The sequence below is a fragment of the Canis aureus genome, chromosome 25, assembly GCF_053574225.1.
Source record: "Canis aureus isolate CA01 chromosome 25, VMU_Caureus_v.1.0, whole genome shotgun sequence".
Taxonomy (NCBI): domain Eukaryota; kingdom Metazoa; phylum Chordata; class Mammalia; order Carnivora; family Canidae; genus Canis; species Canis aureus.
In genome coordinates, this window is record NC_135635.1 from 40,668,261 (window position 1) to 40,693,798 (window position 25,538).

At 41.3% G+C, this 25,538-nt stretch overlaps 2 long non-coding RNA genes across 2 annotated transcripts; one reads left to right on the forward strand and one right to left on the reverse strand.

Moving 5' to 3' along the window:
• Nucleotides 1-11,033: 11,033 nt before the first annotated feature.
• Nucleotides 11,034-13,762, reverse strand: LOC144297369 (uncharacterized). Its single transcript, XR_013364394.1, has 2 exons — nucleotides 13,543-13,762; nucleotides 11,034-11,261 (listed from the first exon to the last, which is right to left on the reverse strand). It is a non-coding gene; the product is annotated as an uncharacterized LOC144297369 (long non-coding RNA).
• Nucleotides 12,669-20,167, forward strand: LOC144297684 (uncharacterized). Its single transcript, XR_013364617.1, has 3 exons — nucleotides 12,669-12,917; nucleotides 13,046-13,225; nucleotides 19,529-20,167. It is a non-coding gene; the product is annotated as an uncharacterized LOC144297684 (long non-coding RNA).
• The last annotated feature ends 5,371 nt before the right edge of the window (nucleotides 20,168-25,538 follow it).

The following is a 25,538-nucleotide window of genomic DNA, read 5'->3' on the forward strand; positions in this document are numbered from 1 at the left end:
CCAAGTATATGTGCAAGCTCGTGGTTTATGAATGGCATATGTTCAGACTGAGCATAGAAAACATGTGGGCATGTGTCAAGATGAATTTTTTTAAAAAGACAAAAGGAATACCTGAGAGATTCTGAAATTTACGGTACCAAGAACCACTAAAGCAATAGCAGTCAACATGTAGGGTAAACACCACTCACTGGTTGCCAACTATGTGACTTAAGGCCACATTAATCCGTGCTCTAGACAGATGTACATGACATGCCTCATATGCAAGACTACTGAGCCAGCTGCCCCTCTGCTTTTTTCATTTGTTCCTCAACTACTGAGAGTCTAGTTTATACCAGGTCTTGTGGTTGGCCTCACCAATTGGTGAGCTCACCCGAACTAGGTCTATTTCTGTGGGTAAATACCTTTTCATGCATGCAGAAGAACTGGACTTTTTTCTGTATCTTGCCACTTACCAGATGTGTAATACAGAACCACCTGCTTTTATTGCCTCAAATCCTAAATCTTGATTTTCTCCACATGCAAACTTAAAACCATACTACTTATTCCTCAGGGTGGTTAGGAAGATCATTCATGAATTTTGTAAATAGTCATATTAACTAGAAGATATTATTGCCCCAACCTTGCATTTGTCCTTCTGTCTTTTTGCATTTCAGTTTCTGATTTGTGATAGAGTGGTCAATAGCTTTCTGTCATCTAGAACATAGAGAAGAGTAAAAAGCACCAAGAGGCCAAGACTATTACTTTTTCCTTTGATCAAACTCCCTATGAAGCTCTATGTCTGTGTAGTACATCTAGAAAGGAGAGCAAACATTTACTACCACCCAACTTCTCAGACACACTTACAACTCCTATTGTGACTTATCACTGGGTTCTAATCCAATTTAATTCAGCAGCCTCTGAAAATCATTTCTCTTCCTCTGAGTTGAAATTCCCTTCTCCATAAGACAGGAGGTGAGGTTGTATTAAGAAGTCTCAAAGTTCTCTGTGGTTGACAGATCTCATTGTTGTATTTCTATCATCTGATCAATGAACATAATATTTAGTCAATTTACTTGACATATTAAGTTGCATTGCTATTTGTTATTATAACTAAAATAATAAAATCCACTGGTGTTCTTTCGTCTCTTAGGTCTGCATACTATAAACATTTCTGACAGTCTCTTAAAAGAATAACTTGAAAGTAGATTCTTCCATCAGCCACAGAGAAATTCTACTGGCCTGGTTCAACTCCATGCCTGTAGATCACCACTGCTATCCTTCAAGACTTGAGAACCAAGAAGGATTTGAGTTAGTGAGGAGGGGGCAGAAAAGCTGAGAGAGTCAGTAAATAAAGGACTAACCTTTTGAAGGAGGAGCTACGTCAAAGCATGCATTGTGTTTGGGTGGACGCTCCAAGAATTTCTGTGGTCTTCAGTGAAGCAAAAGAGACCCATATAGAGGAAGATAGGAAGATTTTTGCTGTCATTCAGCTCTATGCCCTAATTTTACTGAAGCCCACAGAGGGCAAGTAGCTTGCCTGAGGTAACTCAGATACCTGATGGCGGAGTGTATTTCTAGGAACCCAATCCTGTCTGTTTCTACTTCATCTGTCCCTTCAGCTAATCCCCATATAAGGGGGCCTTTATCCACTTTGAAAGGAGAAGCAGAGATCTGAGAAACATTCAGTATAGTTGTCTGATAACACGCTGCATTTTGTTGTCATTAGCAAATCCATTGCTTTGACTGGCTTTTATCCATCATGAAATAGGGGCCAGTTGGCATGTGTCTATACTGATTTAACTGTAAAAGTCTCATCAAGGTCATCTTAATAGTCAGGTTCAGTCATCTGATTAGGCTTTCCAAAAATATGTTCTCTCTTTACATTAGTTGGGAAAGCTGTAGCCCAGACACACATTTGCTTGTGTGCTTACAAGCTCATACACACACACACGCACGCACACACACATGCCTGCACACATACACATTTAAGATGTGTGAGAGTACATATGGTGTCTATGGAAGAGTGTGAATTTGTGGATTTTGTAACATGGCAATACCTAGAGGAGTAAACTGCTTTCCCAAAGGCAGCGTGTTTTTTTCTAGCTCTGAGAGTTACAGTTTGTGATTCTGTGTTGACTGAGGGATGACTGAAGACTTTCAGTTCTCTAAAAGTACATGAGTGCTTCCTGACAGAGAAGGGCCCAGGCCAAAGTCATGTGATTCTTGATGGTAATCCTGTGGATGGAAATGAAACACAGGAGAAGCTTGTGGATGATTAGAGCTTTTGGGTCAGGACCCCCACAGAGCCCATAGACTTGTCCCTGTACTCCAGCCTCACACTTTCAGAGCAGTGGACTGGAAGGAGGGCTGGGTGTACCATGATTGCTGCTGGGACCATGTCCCTGCATACACTTACTGCCATTGACCATGTGAGGGGCACCGTTAAGTTCTGAGGTACCAAGGTAGATAAGTCATGGCTTCTATGGCTTCCATCATTGCATAGTTCATATGCTGACAGGGATGATATATTTATTTTTAAGTATGATTAAATATGAACAATGTTTTACTTATGGTTATATAAAAATACCAAAGGAAGACAAGAAAGAGAATATCATTCTTCCCTGGAGGAATTTTTCTCTAATGCTGGTATAATGTTCACTTGATTAAGGTAAAATAAGTATTCTTTAAACACTTTCACTATTTGATTATTATATATATTATACAATATGTTTCATTATTGCTTCTTTGTGTTAAGATTTGGGGAGAAATAACTATTTTGAAGAAAAACAAAGGAGAGCTGAGGAGCAGAGCCAAGTCTCCTATTGCCTCTCATTTAATCATTCAACATTGCCAAAGTAAAATCCCCATATCCAGCCATTGGCTGGACTCAGGATATAAAGACAAGTGAGAAGTCCTTGCCCACTTCTCAGAGAACCTACCTTCCAGGTCAGCTGCAGAGTATCCACAGGGTCAGTCCTCAGCCAGCACAACAAGATGGTGTTCAAAGAACTCACCTAAGCCTAGCAGAGAGCATTAGCCCACCCCTGGGCTAAGCCTCCCAGAGGGTATCTTGTCTGGTTAGCTCTGATGGCACATCTGTCCACAGCTCTGTTTCTGGCATTGTAGCCCAGATCTGATGAGTCCTATTGGCATTTCTGGAACCTGACCTTGTCCACTTCTCATTCTGGACTGTTTGGACATCTGGTGACACACATCTCACATTTAGACCCAATTGTTTATGAGGCTTCCTTATGCTTTGTGAAAGGCCTGATGGAGCCAGAGAAAGCTCTATAATAACTGGATTCTCCTAGAACTGGGATGGCAAAGACATTTCTCCTCCTTTGTCATCTCTGCTCGTTAAATGTGGCTGCCTAGGACATTTTGTTGTAATGTGAGGCTGGCTGGAGGGAGTGGTGGCAAGGGGGCTTGCTGTGCTTTCTTCAGGATCTCAAGGAGCATACATAGTTTCCTAGAATCTCTAGTTGACTATGAGTCATTGAAAGCTGAACTGTATAAGCTGAATAGGTTGCTAGGAAAAGTAATTATGATATGATATGATATGATATGATATGATATGATATGATATGATATAATAATATAATATAATATAATATTTTTACATGATGCAACTCCAGAAGGCTCAGATTGGGTCTTTCTCAACCTAGTGCACAAAGCAAAGTGATCCCCTTGTTTCCAAGGAAAAAACAGTGGGCCTTTCATTACTCATTTTACAGGTTATCTCCTGGAGATCTTACTTTCCAGTATGCTGGGGAGCAGCAATCATTTACTTGTTTACTCTTCTTCTAAGCCGTAGCTTGTGGCCCAGAGAGGGGAGCAAGAGAAGGAAAGTCCCCCCTTTTCCACCAAAACACGTAATTAGAACACCCCAACCTCCTCTAAGACATAGTTTTGAAGTATGAACCAGCCTGAGTGAGTTAATGACAAGGGTCGAGGGGGCAGGTTCTGTTTTTTGTCTGGTGGGGCTGGTCTAGGAGCTCATCAGGGGGCTATGACTGAAGAGCTCCACTGTTTTCCCAGGCTCCTCAGGTCAGGTGTTCAGTTCTGCTCCTGCCAGATGGTCCAGTGCTTGAACACGACCTTTGCGATAGTAAAATAGCCTCATATATTTGAATAGTGTTTTATAGCTTATAAAGAACCTTCGTATGTTATCTCATTTGAGCCATGGAAATCCCAGAGACAAAACATTATTATTCTCATTTTACAAATGAAGAAACTAAATCCAGAGAAATTTAAATGGTTTTCCAATGGTTATATGCTGGCTCGGTGACTAACCATGGCTTAGCCCTAAGTCATCTGGCTCTGAAAAGCCCCTTTCCCTCTAGCATGGGTGCATTCCTGAGGCAAGTAGAAATAATTTTTGGATTGTTAGCTCTTTGGGATTATGTGTACCAGTCTTTCTTTTCAGTAGCAGAGATAAAACGGGAGCTGATAGGAAATGCCTGCTTATTGTTTTGAAAGAGTTGAGAATGAAAAGTGAATGAAAATTTGAATGCCTGGACTGGTTGCCAAGGAGTGCTGTTTTGTGCTTTGGAAAGTTTATATAGTGGCAGTGATTCATGTCTCTTGAATGGCTATACTAGTATCTTGCCTAGATAGAAGGGAAAAGAGGTAAGATGGGGTTTCAGATTCTCATCTAATGTAGTCTGTCTTTAGAATTTCTAGGGCATCACCTTTCACCCATGTCCAGTCACCTCCTGATGTCATTTGCCATCAAGGAACCTGGCTGCCTGACCTTTTGAGGCTACCTCCCAAAGACATAGAATGTTCATGTCAACATCTCATGAAGGCCCCTGAGAAATGGGCCATCACCATGGAGTAATGTAGGCATGCTCACCATAAGGGTCTGACAAACCTCTTAGCTGCTGTGGTACTTCACGTGGAAGTAGACAGTTACATTAAAAACATACAAACAGGGGATCCCTGGGTGGCGCAGCGGTTTAGCGCCTGCCTTTGGCCCAGGGCGCGATCCTGGAGACCCGGGATCGAATCCCACGTCGGGCTCCCGGTGCATGGAGCCTGCTTCTCCCTCTGCCTATGTCTCTGCCTCTCTCTCTCTCTCTCTCTCTCTCTCTCTCTCTGTGACTATCATAAATAAATAAAAATTAAAAAAAAACATACAAACACATTTTGGCATCCAAAACCTATTTTATGTGAAGGCAGTATTGTAGATATCATTTTCACAATTTGGCACAAACGGATGCTATGTGTTTAGGACTTAGAAAGGCATGACACAATTCTTAGATTTTGCTAAAGAAACATTTAAATGTAAATTTAGGGCAAGCAATGTATTATTGTATACTAAGATAAAGGATTAAATAATAAAAGTGATATAAAAATCATGAAGATTCAGGAAACACAAATGACCAACAATGAGCAAAATATTTCTTACAAATAGTAGTACATAGTGGCAGTGATACCTTTACCCCTTGAAATCATCAAATATAGGGCAGCCCGTGGGGCTCAGCAGTTTAGCGCTGCCTTTGACTCAGGGCGTGATCCTGGAGACCAGGGATCGAGTCCCATGTCGGGCTCCCTGCATGGAGCCTGCTTCTCCCTCTGCCTGTGTCTCTGCCTCTCTCTCTCTCTCTCTATGTCTATCATGAATAAATAAATAAAATATTTAAAAAAGAAATCATCAAAAATAAGAGTGTGCTCGAGGAGTTCAATCATTAATCAATAGCAGATGAGTCAGGAGACACCTGGGTGGCTCAGCGGTTTAGCGCCTGCCTCCTGCCTAGGGCGTGATCCTGGCGTCCCCGGATTGAATCCCACATCAGGCATGGAGCCTCCTTCTCCCTCTGCCTATGTCTCTGCCATTCTCTCCCTCTGGGTCTCTTATGAATAAATAAATAAAATCTTTTTTAAAAATATAGCAGATGAGTCAGAATAAAACAGGTTTCTCAATTTTAGCACTATTGACATTGGGGTCAGATTTTTTGTTGTTGTTGTTGGGGCTTATTGTAGGATGTTGAGTGTCATTCCTGGCCTCTACCCTCTAATACACAGTAGTACTATTCCATCCCAACCTTTATTTGTGACAACAAAAAATATCTCTAGATAATACCAAAAGTCTTTGGGGGAAAAACCTCCCAGTGATGAGAAACACTAGAAGAGAGAAACACAAAATCAGAAAGAAGGACTTTAGGATTTATAAGTGTTGATTCTAACTTAATTAAATGTACAGACTTTTGGGAAGAAAGAGAAAGGGGGGTAAACTTGAGAAATGCCCATCCAAACACTTGCCAGGGTACCTCACAGTCCCTTCAAACATTAAGTCATAATCTCTCTAGAAGGCATGACCAAAGTTGGATCCTCTTGGGTATTCTGTTTTCTCTCATTTCATTGAGCAACCTTCAGACTATCAATCGTTGTCCCAGATAACTTTCCCTTAGGGAGAGACTTCACTGGTGAAAGATGTAAATGACATCTTGACTACCTGACAGTCATACTTTTTTTTTATATAAGTGAACTGACATGGTAATTTATCTGTCAGTCTCTGGGAGCTAGGTTAGTGTTAAGTCATTATCTATGATATATGTTGGGATCTCTACAAGACCGAGTTTTTGAGCCTGAAAAACTTAATGAATTTTACAAGACTAAAGCATACTTGTGAAACATTTTAGAAGACAACCTGTCCTCTTTGGTTATCTAATTGCTATAAAACAAACCACTCCAAAACTTAGTGGCTTAAAACGATAGCTACTTCATTGCTCACAACTGTATAGATCAAAAATTCTATTCTGGCCCGGCTTAATGTGGACACATGTTATCACTGGAGTCACTCCTGTGGCTTCATTTATGCCCGGGGCTTTGTTGCTGCCAGGAAGCTGAGGCATCTCAGTGCTCCTCCACTTGGCCTTTTTCTCCAACAGGAGAGTCTGGTCTTTGTTCTACAGTGGAGCCAGGCTCTAAGCATGCAAAAGCAGAAACTGCTAGATCTCTCAAGGCCTAGGTCTAGAAGTGACAGTGTCACTTCCTCCTTATATTTGCCAAAGCAAGTCAAAAGTCCAGTCTGGGTTCAATGAGAAGGGGAATATACTCCAAAACTTTATGGAAAACGTATCAAAGTAGCATTTCAAAAATGTACATGGAAGTGAAAAGATTACCTTACTATCACAGAAAAAACTCCAACAAGGTTCATTAAAAACCTATAAAGTTTTTGAGATTAGTATAGTAAAGAAAGTATCATGACCTTGAGTTTTAGGACAGAGATTATTAAAAATAAGCAGGCCTCTGGGTTCCAATCTTCTTTGGTCAGAGAACAGACTGAGAAATCTATTCAGGTGAAAATGCAATTCATTTCTTATGGAAAATGAAAGATGGGTTAAAGGGCCAAAGACCAGAGAGCAAAGCCAAAAACTGAGGAAAACCATAAATTGGGGAATGACTTCTGGAAAGCAGACATGAACTCTGATCAAGGAAACATCCTTGACAATGAGGTCAGGAGAACTGAAAACATTTGCCTGGATATCAAAATTGCTCTGGACCAGTGATTACTGAGTGCTTCCCAATATTTCTATTTTTAAATGGAATATCCCTGCCTTATCCTGGCATCGTGTGAGTGTGGAGGGCAGATAACCTTTCCTCCTAGTTCACAGGTCTCCAGGACTCTCATCTACATCTGTATCTGCTCATAAGATGAGCACAAGAGCATAAGAGATATAAGCATAAGAGATCATAAGGCCATCTATTTTGAAAACTCTAAGCACATGCCACAGCTTTCATCAGGAAGTGAAGTCTATGTCCCCTTTTCCTGAATCTGAGCTGACCTTATATATTGTCTTGAGTCATAGAATGTGGTGGAAATTATTCTGTGTGACTTCTGTACTTAGAACTTATGAGGTCTGGCAGCTTTCATGTTGGTGCTGTCGGGGCCCTAAACCACAGTATGAGAAAGTCCAGGCTAACTAGCTGGAAAAAGAGGCTGAATGGAGGAGTACTAAGGTGCCTCAGCTGACTTCCAGCATCAAATGCTCACATATGTGCCTAAAGACATCTTGGATCCTCTAATCCCAGCAATACCTAGTCAGTACCAGGTGGGACAGAGTTAAGCCATCCCTGCTGAGACTTGCCCCAATCACGAATCCACAAAATCATGAACAAATTAAATGGGTGTTATTTTAAGCCACTATGTTTTGGGATAGTTTGTTACACAAACAAGAAAAAATGGAAACATACCCCATTCTTACAGTGTGATTTTTCTTCTATTTTGTGCTGCCTACTTTTCATTTTCTCCCTAAATATTCTTAAGAAACACCCCACAATTTCAACTTCTTAGCAGATTCTAGGCCATTTCATTGTTAAAAACAGTTGCATAAAGGCCAGGAAAGCACAGTGGCACTATGGGACACTTCTGATCCCACTAATGCAATGACCTAAGACCTAGAGCTGACAGTAGACTTAGACAGGCATAGGAGGTATCACCACAGACTTCCAGGTTTAGAACCCTCCTCTAGCTTCCAATAGGAAAATGTCAAATCATGTTTACTCTCCCCTACCCCCCATCCGCTTTCACCCATTACCCCCAAACCAGACTTAATCATCATCCTCTATCCAGATGCTTGCTTCTGCTTACAGTGTGTTGTGGGAACTATCAGGATCCCCAGGATCACAGCCTATAGGAAGGAATCAGACCACCAGTATGTCTTAGCTTTAAGAAAGGTCACCAATTATGCAGATAATTCTCTGCTTCCTGATGAATTTTGGGTTGTCCTTGCCCTCTGCAGTTACTTCTAAGATATCAGCTGTTAAATATTAGTCCCTGAAGTGAACTGCTTTTCCAGATCATTGAAAACCAAACAGGCCTAGATTTTCCATAGAGGTGTTCATTCCACGTCAAGGGAAGAAAAGAAGGGAGATTTGAAGAAGTTTGGAATTTTTATGGGGTTAAGAGCAGCAGTCATGTTGGATGACCTGATTATTTTGGCTTTGGACACAGAGGCAAAAGAAGTCTCCCACCTCTCAGACTCAATATCTATATTATTAGCAAAATTATAAATATCCTTACTTGACATACACCAAAGTCCAAATAAGGAGAAAAGCAGCAGTAATTCTGGGAATCTGTCCTAAGTTTACAGTTACAGAATGACTTGTTTTGGAATCTGATGAGAAATATATGAACTAGAAACCAATGGTATGAAAACATCACCAAGACTGAAGATAAATGCTCCAATGGAGCTGTCATGTCCCAAGAATCTGTAGACTTGGGCTTGAATCCCAGCCAGGCCACCAACCTCAGCTGAACTATTTGTATTGCTTGATGATCCCTTTATATCTAGGATGTTCTCTTCTTAAATCCATCACTTAACCCCACCCCACACTCCCAGCACCACAATCTTGATTCTACTTCCTCAAAAAATAAGACCATCAAGAATGAAGCACTTCAGTTTCCAACCTTCTCCAACAACACAACCTCAAAATTTCAGCTCTTTCATGGGTCAGCTTCTTTCCTCTAAGTGTCACTGTCCAGCTTCCAGTCATCTGATACTCGTAGTTCTTGATGCCATCCCCTTCTGCATCCTTAGGACTGTGTTGCAACTACTGCCTTATTCCTTGATACATCTGCAACCTCTATTCTTTCTTGGCTCTTTAACCTTTGTTGGTAAATATGCCTAAGTCTTGCCTCTCCTTATAAATTCCCTCTCTTGACTCTCAGTATTTTTCCAACCACCAACATGTCCTTTATTCTTCTGGAAAATTGTATGCTCCTAAAATATATGTCTATACTCATTGTATCTACTATATTATAATATAATCACTTCTCAACCCATTTCAGACTTTTCTCCCACACTGTTCCACTTCCCTGCTCTGCCCAAGGTCACTGTGCAGCTAAGTGCATTATATCATAACCACCGGGTGCCTTTCAGTCCTTATGTTATCAGACATTTCCTCTGTATTTAACATTGTGACCATGAACTCCTTACTCTCTTAGCATCTGGGGTATTTGCTCATTTCTTTTGTTTCAGCTTGCACCTCTTCAGGGATCTTGCTTTGCCTGCCTCACAGGAGACACTTCAGCTTCCTCCTTAAATATGCTATCCTCAGGAATAAGGCCTTGATCCACTACCATTTTTTCCTGTAAATGGTCTTAGTAACTCATTGTTTTATATACTCACTGTTAAGGACAACATATCCCTATATCCAGCCTTAATCTCTTCTCTGAGAGTCACACTTGCTCTCCCACTGCCTCCCAGTTATGACCAATTATTCTTTCTCATCCTATTTCTCCTTCTCTCCATACTCTCACTTTCTCTATCTATAATTCTATCATCCACCTTATCACCCATGTGAGGAACATGAAATCATCCTATACTCCTTTTTCTCCCTCATCCCCATATCTGACCAGTCACCAAGTCTAGCTGACTTTCCCTCTTAACTACTTTTCAAATTTCTTTCCTCTCTGTACTTCTGCTGCCCTTAGCTCAGCTCCTTATCAGCTCTTACTCAGCTTATTGAAATCATACCCACTTTGAAAGTCTTCCTTCCATATTAGTCTCTTAAAATTCACTCTCCATATGAGGAAAGAATATTCTATCTAAATGTAAACATGTTATTACCATGCTTAATCCTTTAAACATTCCCCATTATCTGCAGAAATAACTCCAATCTCTTTCCCAGGTTGTAAAAGGCCCATCTAATCTCATTTTCTGTCACTCCATTTTCTTGTGCTCTGTTTCCATACTGACCAACTGCTAGTGGTTCCCTCACACTCCTCTTTTTCTTGAACACCTATGCTCATACACAGAATTTTCTTCTTTCCTTTCACTGCCTGAGTAACTCATTCCCTTTTAGAACCAAAGTCAAGCATTAGCTCCTCTAAGAAGCCTCCTTCAAATCTGTAGGTTGAACTCCATGTCCCTCCCCTGCTCCCATGGCATTTGGTACCTGCATCTCTCTCTCTCATCCCCTAACCTGCCAGATTTTATCTACATGTCTAATGGATGTGTTTGCTCCCTACAATGTCATAGATTCCATAAGGACAGGAACAAATTCATCATTGGAGCCTTGAAATAACACACAATCTAGACACGGTAGGCACTTAATGAATGTTTGAATGAAACAGGATGACCTGGTTGACCTTAGGATATCACCCTCCTTGCGTGGGCTCCAGTTTCTTCATCTGTAAATGAGTTGAGTTAAATTTTGTCTGTTAAAGGTTTCTCTCCCCTGTAATACCTCATGCTTTTGTGATCTTCTGAGCGGTGTTGATAGGACAGAGTTGTCCAAATGTCTTCTTTTCATTCTACTGCCTTTGGAATAGACTTAAAAAGAAGAAGAAGAAAAATAATGATAGCTTATGCTGTGTGTTACTTGGCACAGGCACTGTTGAATGGCCTTTAAAAGTAATGACTCATTGGGGCACCTGGGTGGCTCAATAGGTTAGGTATCTGACTCTTGGTTTCAGCTCATGTCATGATTTCAGGGTTATGGTATTGAGCCCCGTGTTGGGCTCCACACAGGGCATGGAGCCTGAATGAGAGTCTTTCTCTCCTTTTCCCTCTGCCCCTCCCTCACTCTCTAAAAAAAAAAAAAAAAAAGTAATGACTTATTTGATACACCTGCTCAATGAGTGGGTATTATTATTATTATCCCATTTTGTATGTGGGGAAACTAAGGTACAGAGTAACCTTCCCAAAGTCATGTGTGTAGGAAGAGGTAGCACCTTCAGAAGATGTGATATAAGAGCCTGCACTCAGAGGTGCCTGGGTGGCTTAGTCAGTTGAACATCTGGTTCTTAATTTTGGCTCAGGTCATGATCTCAGGGTCGTGGGATAGAGCCCCACATGGAGTCTCAGGTCAGGTTCTGCATTCAGCAGGGAGTCTGCTTGTAGATTCTCTCTCTCCCTCTGGCCCTTCCCCCACTTGTGTGCGCACATGCTCTCTCTCAAATCAATCAATCAATTGATCTATCTTTAAAAAAAGTCTGCACTTATAATCATGACACTAGAATGCGTAGATGCCAGCCAGCCAGATGCAGAGATACAATAGATATGCTAAAGGGAAGAGTAAAAAATTAATGCTGAGTATTAGAAGGAGGCGGGAGGTTTGTAACTCATTCCCTGATACTCACACGAAGCCCAACTTGGTTCAGCACATGATAAGGAGCAGCACAATGGTACTTAAGCCACTAGTGGCCTTGTAGGCATTGTGTTGGTAAAAAGGAAGAAATTGGTCTTTATGAGGAGTGTTTGGGTATAATGAATTCTTCCTGCATTTGTCATCATAGTGCTAATTAGGCTATATTTTGTGGGCTTTAATGTGGCTCTGGCCAGAATTTCCTAGATATTTTATTGTAATTTAGCATTAGTCAGGCTTCAGTTAATGGACATAGGCAGCTTTATTCACCCTGGTGTGGGTCCCACCATTGCTATTATATCTTTTGATATTCATCCTCATGACACTAATCAGCAAGTATTGATTTAGACATTGTACATTTCCATAGGAATTCCATTTTAATTCAACATTAGAGTGCCATTAAAATGTAAAGGCAAGGGCATGCAGAAGTCGCCTTAAAGCATTACTGCCTCAGGAAAATCTGCTGGTTTTCCTCATTTTGCCAACTGTGCTTGGAGGAGGACAAAGGAGGGAGTAGTTTCCTTTATGATTCACACTGAGGCCCCATGGCTGCTTTATGACATGGCCCATTGGTCAGAGGTTGAAGAGTGGTGATAGAGGGAAGGGAAGGTGGCTCAGGGTGCGGGACACCCACTTATATCTCTGCCCTACCAAAGATTCTGCTGAAGCCTGCATCATGTAGCAGTATTCTCAAAGAATAATGGAAATGGGGTAGGGGGATGGATCTGGGAACGGAGAGGTCCAGCAGATCATTAGGATAGAGGAAGAGCAGTGGAGTTAGGCTTTCTCATGCTGGGAACACTCTAAATCCTTGGGCCCCTCAAGTAAGGATTCTCTAGGAGGTATAGTGCATCAAACTGAATCTTAAAAAGTCCTGTTATTTTTTTTATTCTTTCTCGGTGAGAGCAATAGACAGGAATCTCTTGTTTTGTCCATCTATAATGTGTCCTTATGTCTTTGGCTTTCCCAGGTCCCATTGTCAACATCCTTCCCTTTTTCTTAGCTATTCTCCCCTGGGCTAGGAACACCCAGGATGCTCATCAAGGTCGAGAAGAGTCAAAGTCTAGGAGAGAGACAAAGAACAGATTCTCTCTCAAACCTCCAAAAGAACTGCACACATCTTGATTTCAAATTTCTGGCCTCCAGAACTGTAAGAGAACAAATTTCTGCTATTTTAGGTCACTTTGTTGTGGTAATTTGCTATGGTAGCCCTAGGAAAGTGATACACATGCTGAGGTAAGACATAAATTTCACCTGCTTGTTCCTGTGTAAGCCTCCCCACTGCTTGCAAGCTAAGTCCCAATTTCCTAGCATCCCTGCCAAGCATCTCCATGGGGCTAGGCCCTACACATTTCTCCATCCCAATCTCACATGTCACCCACCCTTCGAAACAACTTTCCTTAAGCCACGCAGAGCAGAGCCCTTTGCCTCATCTCTGCATCACCTCTTTCCCTTCTGCATACCTACCCAGCCCTCCGTTGGAGCTCCTATTCCACTCTGACAAGTATGATTGCATGCCTGTCTTCTTTCATTGTCTGTCTTCCCCACAGGCTCTTAATAAGCCCTTCTTTACAGAGTGTTGATTAATTGAGAAAAAGATGATTTCTTACTCATCTTTGAGTTCCTAGTGCCCAACATAATATGCCAGCACATAATACATGTTCAGGGGATGTTTGCAGGATGGAGGACAGGGTTGGCTTTCTGAGGAATGCTCATGTTTGGAAGACAAGGGGCAAGAGTAGGGTAGGGAGAAGCAGCTGTTCTCCACATTGGCTTCCTTATCTATTGTCTACATTCCTCTTTGCTCCATGGTTCCCTGTTCCCATGTGTCCTGCACATGGTAGGCATTCATTAAAGACTGCCAAGTAATGGAAGAAAGGAGCAATTAAGGGAGGAAGTTGTAGTAGCAGGAAAATAGTTTGCTATGGATGGGAGCAGATAGAGCTTCACCCATATACACTGTCCCATATGGATCCCTAATACAGATGTGATGGTGGACAGATAAGCAGAGCATTTTGTTTGTGCCCTAGGACTATACAAAGCTCCAGAAGTGGCTGTCTCTGCAGACCCACAGACTTATTTTAAGGCCCTTTTGAAAAGAATAATCATAGAATTATAGGATTTTGGAGTTAAAAGGTGCATTAGAGAATATCTATCTATGTTCAGGGATCTTCAAATTTTAGTTATGGGGAAGCCTGAAGATCATTTATATTCTGCTTCATTAGCATCTGTACTTGTATTGATGAAGAAGAAATTGAGGATCAGAGTGGGAAGGTGGCTTACTTGAGGCCACACAACTAATTACCATGGTTTCTATGATTCTATTCTCCTGTGTCACTTTGACATTTGTGTAGCATTGGTGTTCTTTTCCAATAGCATTCAAGAACAAGAATTTCTGGGTAGCCCGGGTGGCTTAGCGGTTTAGCGCCACCTTCAGCCCAGGGCGTGATCCTGGAGTCCCACATTGGGCTCCCTGCATGGAACCTCCTTCTCCCTCTGCCTGTGTCTCTGTGTGTCTCTCTCTGTGTGTCTCTCATGAATAAACAAACAAAATCTTAAAAAAAAAAAAAAAAGAACAAAAACTGCCCACGGATGGCACCATGGCCTTTTCCACCTCTTATACACATTCTCCTGCAGTGTTTGATCCTTTTCTGACCTAAGAAAAGCCCAGGGCACATTGGTAGTGGGAAAAATTATTTCAGACATCTCATTCCCTATTACTCCTCCCTGGCTTTGCTGGCATGGACTTGCTGGATCTCTCCTCTTTGCCTGACACCAACTCCCCACATCTCTTATTTTCCATACATATTCCATATGCCCAGGAAGATACTCATTTGTGTCTTCCACATATCTGTGTGACTATGCTCTTCCAGAAACCAGTGCCTCACTCAGTTCCTTTTGAAGTGCCAGCCAAGCAAAAGAGGAAGATCCTGGCTTCACAGTGGAGATGCAGCAGTTACCATCTCCTTTCAAGCAGAAAAGCCCCAGTGGGTCTTAAGAATTCCTTTCTAGGGCAACTCAGGTAGCTCAGCGGTTTAGCACTGCCTTCAGCCCGGGCTTGATCCTGGAGACCCAGGATCGAGTCCCACGTTGGGCTCCCTGCATGGAGCCTGCTTCTCCCTCTGCCTGTGTCTCTGCCTCTCTTTCTGTGTCTCTCATGAATAAATAAATAAAAAATCTTTAAAAAAAAAGAATTCCTTTTAAAAAAAAATTCCTTCCTAACTGGCATAAGGAGATTTTGGATTCAGAAGGAGGTCAGTCTCTTTAAGTGACAGGATTGTGGAATTTGAAGTCATATGATCCAGCATTGTGTCAATGGCTCCTATTCCTAAAGCTATTTGAGCATTTAGGGGTCCTTACTTCATTTATCACAAATTCACCATACAGGGGACATCTTTACAGGGCTGGCAAATGAGGAATACTGAGAAAAAGTTACAGAAACCATATAAACATTGTGAAGACCTAGGGTGAGAAGACCACATAATAGTTCTGTGTTTGGGTCTACAGGAAGGAGTGTTACAGAATTGCTGTTGGAACTAAGATGAAGGAAATAAACTCTAGGGCTAGGAGATGCTAATACTGATGTGCAGAGAAGGAAGAGAGGCTTTTTGGGCAGAGAGGCTCTTTCTTGGGCATGATTAAGGACAATCTGTCCAATGACATTTTTCACAGAGATAGAAAAAAGTCCTAAGATTTATTTGGAACCACAAAAGACTGCAAATAGCCAAAGCAATCTTGAGAAAGAAGAACATAACCAGAGGCATCACATTTACTGATTTCAAACTATACTGCAAAGCCATAGTAATCGTAGTATGGTATCAACGTAAAAGAGGCACACATCTAAAAGCAATAGAAAAGATATCCCAGAAATAAACTCATGCATATATGGCCAATTAATATACAACAAAGGAGTCAAGAATAAACAAAGTGTCCATCAATGGATGAATGGATAAGAAGGATATCCTGTGTGTGTGTGGGGGTGGAATAATATGGAATAATAATGGAATGTTATTCAGCCATGAGGGAGAAGAACATGCTGCCATATGCAACAGCAAGGATGGAACTTGAGGGCATTATGCTAGATAAATTAAGTCAGACAGATAAAGCTGTATACTGTATGATCTCATTTGTAGGTAGAGTCTACAAACAACTGAACTCATAGATAAGGGGAACAGGCTGATTAGTTGCCAGAGGTGGGGAGGCAGGGAGTGAAAGAAATGGTGAAATGGTGAAACGGTCAAACTTCCAGTTATAATAGAAATAAGTCCTGGGAATATAATATACTGCATAGTGACTCTAGTTAACATTCTTTTGTATGTTTGAAAGTTTCTAAGAGAATAGACTTTGAAAGTTCTCATCACAAGAAAAAAATTGTAACTATGTGGTGGACGTTAACTAAAATCATGTAATCATTTTGTAAAATACATATATCAAGTCATTATGTTGTATATCTTAAACTAATTGAGTGTTACATGTCAATTACATCTCACTAAAACTGTAAAAAATAAGTGAAGAAAAAAACAGCACTCTTGCCCATACATATAATTTCTCCAATACCAGTTGTGTCACAACAATAGAGATGACATCTGACCTCTGGTCTACTTTGGAAAAAGCATCTGAGAAGTAGTCCTGTGTGGTATAAAGGCTCTGGGGCAGATATCTTGGGTTGTGTCCTGGTTCTGACATTTACTAGCTGAAGGCTCTGGATCTTAATCTCTTGGGGGAACTCAGTTTTCTTGTTGAAAATGGTAATACCAATAACTCCTTTTTTAGTTTGTTTCAGGGTTAAATTAGTTAATATTAGTTAATATGAGTTACTATTAGTTAACCCTGGGAGTAGAACACTCACAGGATTCTTTGACACTTAATAAATATTCAATAATATTAATAAATAGTAACAGTTACCAATATATAACATTAAGTGGGAAAAACACAACTTGCACACTGATACTTACATTTATTTAAATGTGGTATAGTTTTACCTTTACTTAAAATACATTTGAGTGCTTAGTGATTATCAAATAGGTTTATCATTATGTTTTTATTTTTATAGCTACTGCTTAAGTAATTGGGTCATTAGGTGGTGTTCGTTTTCCATCAGTTATAAGAGGTTAGCTTCTGCAGCCCCCTAACAAGTTAGACAATTATCTAAATTGCAAGCATGATGTCAAGAGAGCATATTCAGCTGATGAAGAGCTTACCTTTATGGCACAATATTAATGGCAATCATCAAAACCTTGTCTTCTAATGGAATTGCCAGTAAATAGGTGAATGAGCTTGGTTCCTTTAAGTCTGGCATCACGGGCCCATTCAGCCCAAATGTTTAGAATTTCTTAACAAATCCATATTTTGCATAATCACACTAGACATAGATCGGTTTGGGACCATGGAGAAGAACTCCGACCCTCCATTATGCTCTACTAAATGTAGATGCCAAGTGATCTGCTGATAAAGTTTAACAGTTGACTCTTGGGGGGCAGGGGGAAAGCCCTGATTTGTAGCATTTACCAATTTCGGTGGTGTAAATGCTCCTACCATGGCCAGTCTCAAGCTACCACTGAATGCATAGTCTGAAGGAATTTCAAGTTACCAAATGCAGAGTTTGGGGAAAAGATGCTAACGACCAGCTCTCATGTGCTAGTGCCAGCTGACTCCAGCACCTCAGGGCCTCCCAAAGTAGGTACATCTCTTGTCAGGGAAGTGAAATTTTAGGAGTCAGTTTGGCAGGAGAGATATTCACTCACCAGGTCCTTGCATTACCAACTCTGGTATTAAATAGTGTTTATTCTGAGACAGGTGCTCTTCTAAGCTTGTCACAAATATTAACCCGCTTAGTTCTTAAAGAAACTGTAATTCTTATTTATAGAGACTGAGGGACAGAGACATTTAGTAATGTGCTCAAAGTCACTCAGCTGGCAAGTGGTAGAGATCAGATTCAGATGTAGGCAATCTGGCTCTAGTTACAGGGGCTTTGAACCATTGCACTCTGTACCCTGTTCCTTCTCAGTCTCTATCTTTATCTCTCTATCTCTGTCTCTTGAAAACAAAAACTGATGTAAACTTTTTAAAAAAGTAAGCTAAAAATAGAGAGGGAGGCAAACCATAAGAGGGTTTGAACTCTAGGAAACACCTGAGGCATGCTGGAAGGGAGGTTGGTAGGGAGATGGGGTTATTGGGGGGTGGGCATTAAGGAGGGCATGTATTATAGGCAACTGATGAATCACTAAATTCTACCCCTAAAACTAGTAACATAGTATATGTTAACTAAATTGAATTTAAGTAAAGAATTAAACGAAACTATGTAAACTTTATATTTATCACACTGTTCTTTTGCTTTCCTCCTGCATTCAATACACATTATAGTTATTTTATCCTCTTATTACATCTTTTGTTTATGTACCTCTCCTACCAGACTATAAACTTCCTGGGATTAGGGACCAGAACAGGCACTCAATGAATTGTAGTTGTCTGTGTGAATGAAACTTCCCTCACTCTCCCACTGGATCTGTCTCCTGTCCTAGAATGTAACATGTGAAGGCAAGAATGAAGACTATCTTTGCTATCATATTAGTAATTAGCACTGCACCTGGGACATAGGTGGAACTCACAAATGTTTGGGACACTAATGGATTGAACTGTGTGCACTTGGACTTTTAGTTGCTTCCAATGTTACCCTATTAAAGGTAGCTCGTATTCGGGCACATCCATGAACTCATATAGCACTTGCCTTTGTCCATCTCTATGTGCTTGTCTTGGTTTCCTTCTTGGATTCTGACATGAGCCAAAGCTGTGTCTTTTTATCTCCATAGCTTGGGATCTACCATAATGCCTACTGTTTCATAGGCATGCCAAACATGTTTTCAGGTTGAAGCTAAAAGAAGATGTTTAATAAGCACTCGTTAATGGTGGATTAGTAAGGCAGATATTGTTCCTCAAAGTAGGCCATGTCTGATAGGAAAGGTACTTGAGTTATTAACACAGGTGATTTAATATATATATGTATATATAATATCTGGGATGTTGGTTACAGAATGACAGATTGAAGGATTGTACTGACGTGCTATGGATGACTTTGAAAATTATTTGAGAAAAAGAATAAGGTTTTCCAGGAAGAGTATTGACTGGGGAGCCCAGAGTTCAGGATTTGAGATCTGGTTTGTCCCCATGTACACCATATGACCCTAGAGGAGTTCCACTTCACCGTTCCGGGATAAGATATCTGTAGGTCTTTCCAGTTAATTGTTCCTGAGTTAAATGTCTAGTGTATCCTAGAAGAAGGGAGTTAATGCCCCAAATTGCTCTGGAACTCTAAGAGTTAAACGTGTGCCCAACACTGAATATTGAGGATGCAAAAGAAATAACATGTGACTATGGAGTTGAACAATTCATTTCATAAATCTCAATGAAACATAATGACCTGATTAATATTAATTGCCTTCTCCATTCTTTCCAGGCATAGGGTGAGGATGGAGGAAAAAAGAAGGAGGGAAGAGAACAGAAGGGACTGAATTCTTAAGTGGTGTGATTCAATTACCTCCGAAAGATCTCTGAAGATTAGCGTGCAATTACTACTAATTGCAAATAGACTGATAATGATTACAATTCATCACTCTTCTTGGGCTTGTTCTAAACAAGACCACAGGCATTAGTGCGGATTAATCACATGAATGCTCAGTGCTCCAGGGGCTGTGGTCACTAAGTTTTGGATGATTCTGTATTCTGAATGGTGGAGAAACAGAGTCTCAGGGATTGCTAAGGACATCCAATCCCACCCTCGCCCACCACCCACCTCTCTCCCCTACCTCACCTAACCTAGAGACATGAGTGGCCCCTCTTCTGGTGACCATACTTGAGAAAGCAACAACAACAAAAATACCCTTCCTTTAATCTGGGTCCCAATTGCTCATATTTGGAAATTGTATCCAAGTGACCATCCTACCTCCTTCTTGTTATGGTGGATTCTGTAACTGGAGCCTAGGAGCTAGAAGCGTGGACACAGATGCTAGAGAATTCAGTTTTGTTTCCATTTCTATGGACCTAAACAGCAGAAATTGGGACCTTGATTTTCTTGCCTATAAAATAGAGATAATACTTTGCCTAAACTATGATCTTCTCTTTTGTTTTGTTAAAGTGGTAATTATATGGGAAATCCAACATGGGTCTTTGAGAAAGCTACTCTGTATATATAAATTAGAAATTATTTTAGGCTTTCTTTTGGTATTTCTAAAGAAATCACTTATGGCTCTGTGTGTCAGAAAACTCATGGCCCTTTCAAACATAAAAGCAATCTCGTGCAGCCATTGTTATTAATAAGTCACCCTTTGCCCCCTTGACAACAGAAAACATGGCAAATGTCTGGTACCATGAAACGGTCAAATCCGGACATGATATGAGGAGGCATTTCTCTGGAGAGGCTGGCACTGCTCCGTACCCACCACAGCCTAGCATGGCACGGATGTGGTCAGTCAGTTCCTCCTCACCACTCACACATGGGTTATCCATCTGTTGCTCCTCTGAAGAAGCTTTGAATCCCATCCTCATTTCTTTATGCTGATTCTTCATTGAAAAACTGTACATCATTATTAAAGTTAATTTTTTTTAATATCCACTGCTCCCCCCCCAAAAAACAAGCAGCCCAAAAAACCCAAAACAAAAAAAACTACAAAAAAACAAGTAGCCACACTAAAAAGCAAAGGATATAGCTTCCCAAAGCTGATGCAACTTATCTTTGGTTTATTCTTTGCCTTGGATTACCCACATTGAGAAATAACTTGTTAAAATACTAAAGTTCTGAGTACATCAGTACCTGATTCTATCAGTGGAGAATTTCCTGCTATTTGCCTTGTACAGATTGCTTCTTGGGGGAATGGAGCTGACCTCCCTGTAGGGAATTGAAAGTTTGCTTCTACCATGACAGAAGAGAACTATAGCACTGTTAAATGCACCAGCCCATTCTCTCCTGTACTGTACTTCTACTTTGATCCCCAAATAAGGAAACCTCATTATAAGAGGCATCAGACAGAGGAGTCCCCCCACTCCCACAAAGCTGCTTTGTTGTTTTAGAGTTACGGATACTAGAGAATCAGTATGAGCTAGTCATTGTCTTGTTTTGTCTGGACACAAATAGCCAACCTCATTGCTTATTTCTACTAACACAGAAAGGTAAGCATGAGTGGGTATCCTTATCGATATTTTATAGAATGATTAATTTAAATAGTTCTTCTGCAGACATAGTAAATAATTTTTCATGCCCATTTTACAGGTGGTAATCTAAAGAGTAATTTTCAGAGTAAAATCCCAGTATTGGAACACTAAGCTCTTGAGATATACCCCAGTACCCTTACAATCTCTGGAGCTCTTGGGGCACCCCAAAAGCTATGGCTGACAGATTATATCCAAGGGTCTAGTCCTAAAAACCCCACACTCTTACAACTTCGGCTCAAGTCTGTGTTCACAATCAGCACACACAGTTGTCATTCTTAAGTCACCAGGAAAATGTGGCAGTAGAAAAAATCCAGGGCTTTGCTACAGGCCTGAACTCAGTTTCTCATGCAACCAGATGCTGGAATCCATCAGGCTGCCCTGGGAGTCACAGCTGCCTCTAATCTTCCCAGTTCCACTTTGATTTCAAATCTGTGCCACAGATACACCCTGATCCACTGGTTGTATACCTAGGGAGAGTTCTCAGACTCTAGTGAACAGGAAGTTACCTGGCAAGTCTGCTTAACATGCATTTAAATCCCATCCCAGTGTTCCTGGTTCACTAGGACTGCGGTATAATAGGAGAAATCTAAATTTTATCCAGCTCCTCAGGTGATCAGGTGCAGTTATTCTGTGAAGTACATAAGAGGCCCACTACTGAAGGGGGGGGGCGGGGGGTCTCTCTGTCTGGAAATTCTAATCAGGAGATCTGAGACTTCATGCTGCTTTTCTTTTTTATTCTCTTCTTTGTGCTCAGTTTCTTTGCTTAAAAAATCGGAGACAGTAAACCTTTCTTGTAAGGTTCTTTCATGCCAGAGTGAGGGTCCCAGTGACAAAATTCCTGGTATAGGATTGTGTCCTCTTAAAATGATATGCTAGAGTCTTAACCCACAGGACCTAAGAATGTGATGTCACTTGGAAGTAGGGTCTTTACAGAGGTAATCAATCAAATGAGGTCCTTAGGGTGGATCCTAATCCAACATGACTGGTGTCCTTATAAAAAGGGGGAAATTCAGACATAGGCATAGTTACAGGGAGAATGCATGTGAACATTGGCATTATGGGGGCAAAAGCCAAGGAATGCCTAGGACTCAGGAGAGAGACCTAGAACAGATCCTTCCCTGGCATCTTCAGAGAAAGCATGACCCTGGCCACATCTTAATCTTGGACTTCTAGCCTCCAGAACTGAGAGTAAATGAATTTCTGCTGTTTGAGCTGTGTGGTTTGCAGTACTGTGTTATGGCAGCCCCAGGAAATGAACACAATGCCTAAAGCTTCTGGGACACATGAACCCCATGTATTTTTGTCACTGGCATGTCTTGTTAGAGGCTTGTCCCCTGGGGTCAAAACTGATGAACATGGGCTACACCAAGGACAAGCCAAGGGCAGCTGAGTCCCTGATGTTTTACGTTTGGCTGGAGTGGAGACTCTTGTCATGAGAGGTTGACAGGGGGCCCATTTCTTTCTTGTTTCTTTGATTCTCCTGAGTAGTCAAGAGGTTTGTGCCACTCAGTTACTCCAGTACAAAAAGAAATGCCAGATCTCTTCACAGACCATGGGAATCTATTGAATCAGGTGATGGAGGAAGCAATGCATTGTGAGTGAACATTAATCAAACTCTTACCACAAGCCAGGTACTCTTCTCACTGCCATAGAAATGCTGTGATTACCCAGATAGCTCACAGATGACGAAACCAAGTCACAAAGAGATGAAGTCCCTTCACAGAGGTCACACAACTCAAAAGTGGGGAAAATGTCTGTCTGGACCAGTAGGCACAGAGAGAATGGCAGGGAACACAGAGTGATTCATTTAATAAAAATGTTTTCCAAAAAGTTTCATTTGAACTAGTCATTGGAGAAAAAGAAGGAGATTGCAAATAAATAAATAAAAAATAAATAAAAAATAAATAAATAAAAAATAAATAAATAAATAAATAAATAAATAAATAAAGCTATGTGTGGGACGGTAAAGGAAAAGATCTCTAGAGAAAGTAAAGCTTCTGCCCAGTGTGGGTGGGCTCACCGTGTCTAGGGAAGTCTAAGATTTTGGCCTGGTCAGAGCATTAGAGAAAGGCTCAAGTTTGCGGCTGATTTCCAGAGATGGTCACCATGAAGATGACCCCCTTTATTCTGGGATACCCTCCCCTGAACAAGGCCTTGTTATCATCACATCATCATCCTGTCATCATCACTTTTCCATCGATGTTATTTTGCAGTTGATACATGCCTTTCACAGTATCACAGTATCATTTGCTCATTATGTCATGCTATTAGATACACAGAACTTTTAACCAGTTAAAGAAGAAACCCAGTTTCAGGAGATTTCAGTGATTTGTTTGCGATCTCCAGCCAGAGATCTGACTTTTAGAGCCAGGATATAAATCCAGGAGTGCTGACCTTCTCCACCTACCCAGGCTCTTTCTCATCTATCCTCTAGCCAGCCCCCGACTCTGGGCTCTGGGCTGCTAGGAGCTGTTGGGGTTGGGTGTCAGGTCCAGAGTTCTTGCTTCTCCTTGCCCCATTAATTATCCCCACGGCTCCCTGCCCAGAGGAATTCAGAACATGCTGTGGTTATTTGTGGAGCACTTTGTCTCTGGGAGATGGGGGCTTACGCAGCTCAGAAAAAGCAGCACTTGCCCACACAGACAACACTGCCCAAGGCTATTAATATACAAGCACAATAGCTTAATGACAAGGTGGAGTGTGGTTTACCCTGGCCACAGGACTTCTCAGCCATGGAGACTGTATTATTTTATAGCAACCCCAGCAAGAAGACTCTTGCCCCTCTTCTGATTCAGCATGTACCTTAGAAGACGAGAAAGGGCCTTGCATGGAACTCCAATTGTCTGTCTTTGGTATCTTTCCTGGGAGATAAGGACAAATGGAGGCTTGAAGTCTTAAAATAATATTTGATTAGTGCCCCCCTCTTTTTTTTTCCTAAAGCATCCCAAGCATTCCGCATTTGTTGTCTTTCTCAATCTTAGGGTTATCTTTGTTTCTAGGGAAAGGGTAAACATTTTTAATGCATTTATTCACTCATAAAACACTTACTGAGTAGCTACCATGCACCTAAACCATCCGAGGCTCTGATGATACTAAAGGAGGAAGAGAGAGTTCATTTGCTCAAGCTCATAGCCTGGTGGACAAAGACATTTAATACATTGTGGTATCATAGTGCGATGATCTCTGTACCTAACCTAAGCATAAAAGGCTATAATACTACAAAGGAAGGAGTAGTTAACTCTTTCTAGAAAAGACAGAAGTCAAGGAGACTTCAAAGAGAAGAAATCATTGCACTGGCTCTCAGGGATGAATAGACATTTGGCAGGACAAAATGGGGAAGGGCATTCCATCAAAGGGAAGAGCAAGTGCAAAGTCAGGGAGATATGCACTAGCCTGGCAGCCAAGATAAAGGATGTAAATCTCAGAGAGGGAGGGAATAGTATGGAGGGGTACAAAGAAGATGGATAGCAAAGAGCAGACTTGCAAGAATCTGAATGTCTTTGGGCCCTCGTTTTGAAGTTAATATCCTTATGAGCCTTTCCTGCTCTTCTTTCACTAGGTGATATTGCCCACAATGTGTCTAGCTGTGTGCCCATGCCTCAGACTCAGGTGTTTCAAAGCCACCATGAGGGCCATGAAGTTTCCCTGCAGTCCAGACTGCTTTAAGAACTGTGGTGGTGCCCCCAGCAGGGACAATTTGGCTTCAAGAAATGTGGAAGGCAGAGTGATGGCCAAGGCAGAAATGATGGAATGAAGACAGTGAAAACCTATCAGTTGTGACCCATGAAACTCAGACCATTCTGATATATTTGGAGAGTTAGGAGGCTTTGAAGGGCCCTCTAATCAGCATACCAGGCTGGCCTTACTTTCTTATTTGCAACATTTAAGAACCTAGTGATAGACCCACATCTCATTAGTGTAAATTACCCAGGGCCACCTATAACCCTAGTCCTTTGCTCCAATGAAGATTGAAAGGCCTGAGGGACACCAAGATTGAACCATGAAATGTCATTAGCTGAACCTCAGTCCTCACAACTCCCAGAACTAATTATAGAGCTGGGAGTGGCTGGGGCCAGACCCCTCTGATATAAAAAGATTTTATGAAAGGCAAAGGGGGGGAGGCAACAATAATTCTCACCCTATTATATTCCTTTCAATTATTTACAGTACTAGGCACTGGTGGTGAACAAATATAGAGACTGGAATCCAGTGAGGTCACACTGGTGTTCTGGAAGCCAGTGATGCCGTATTGGAATCTG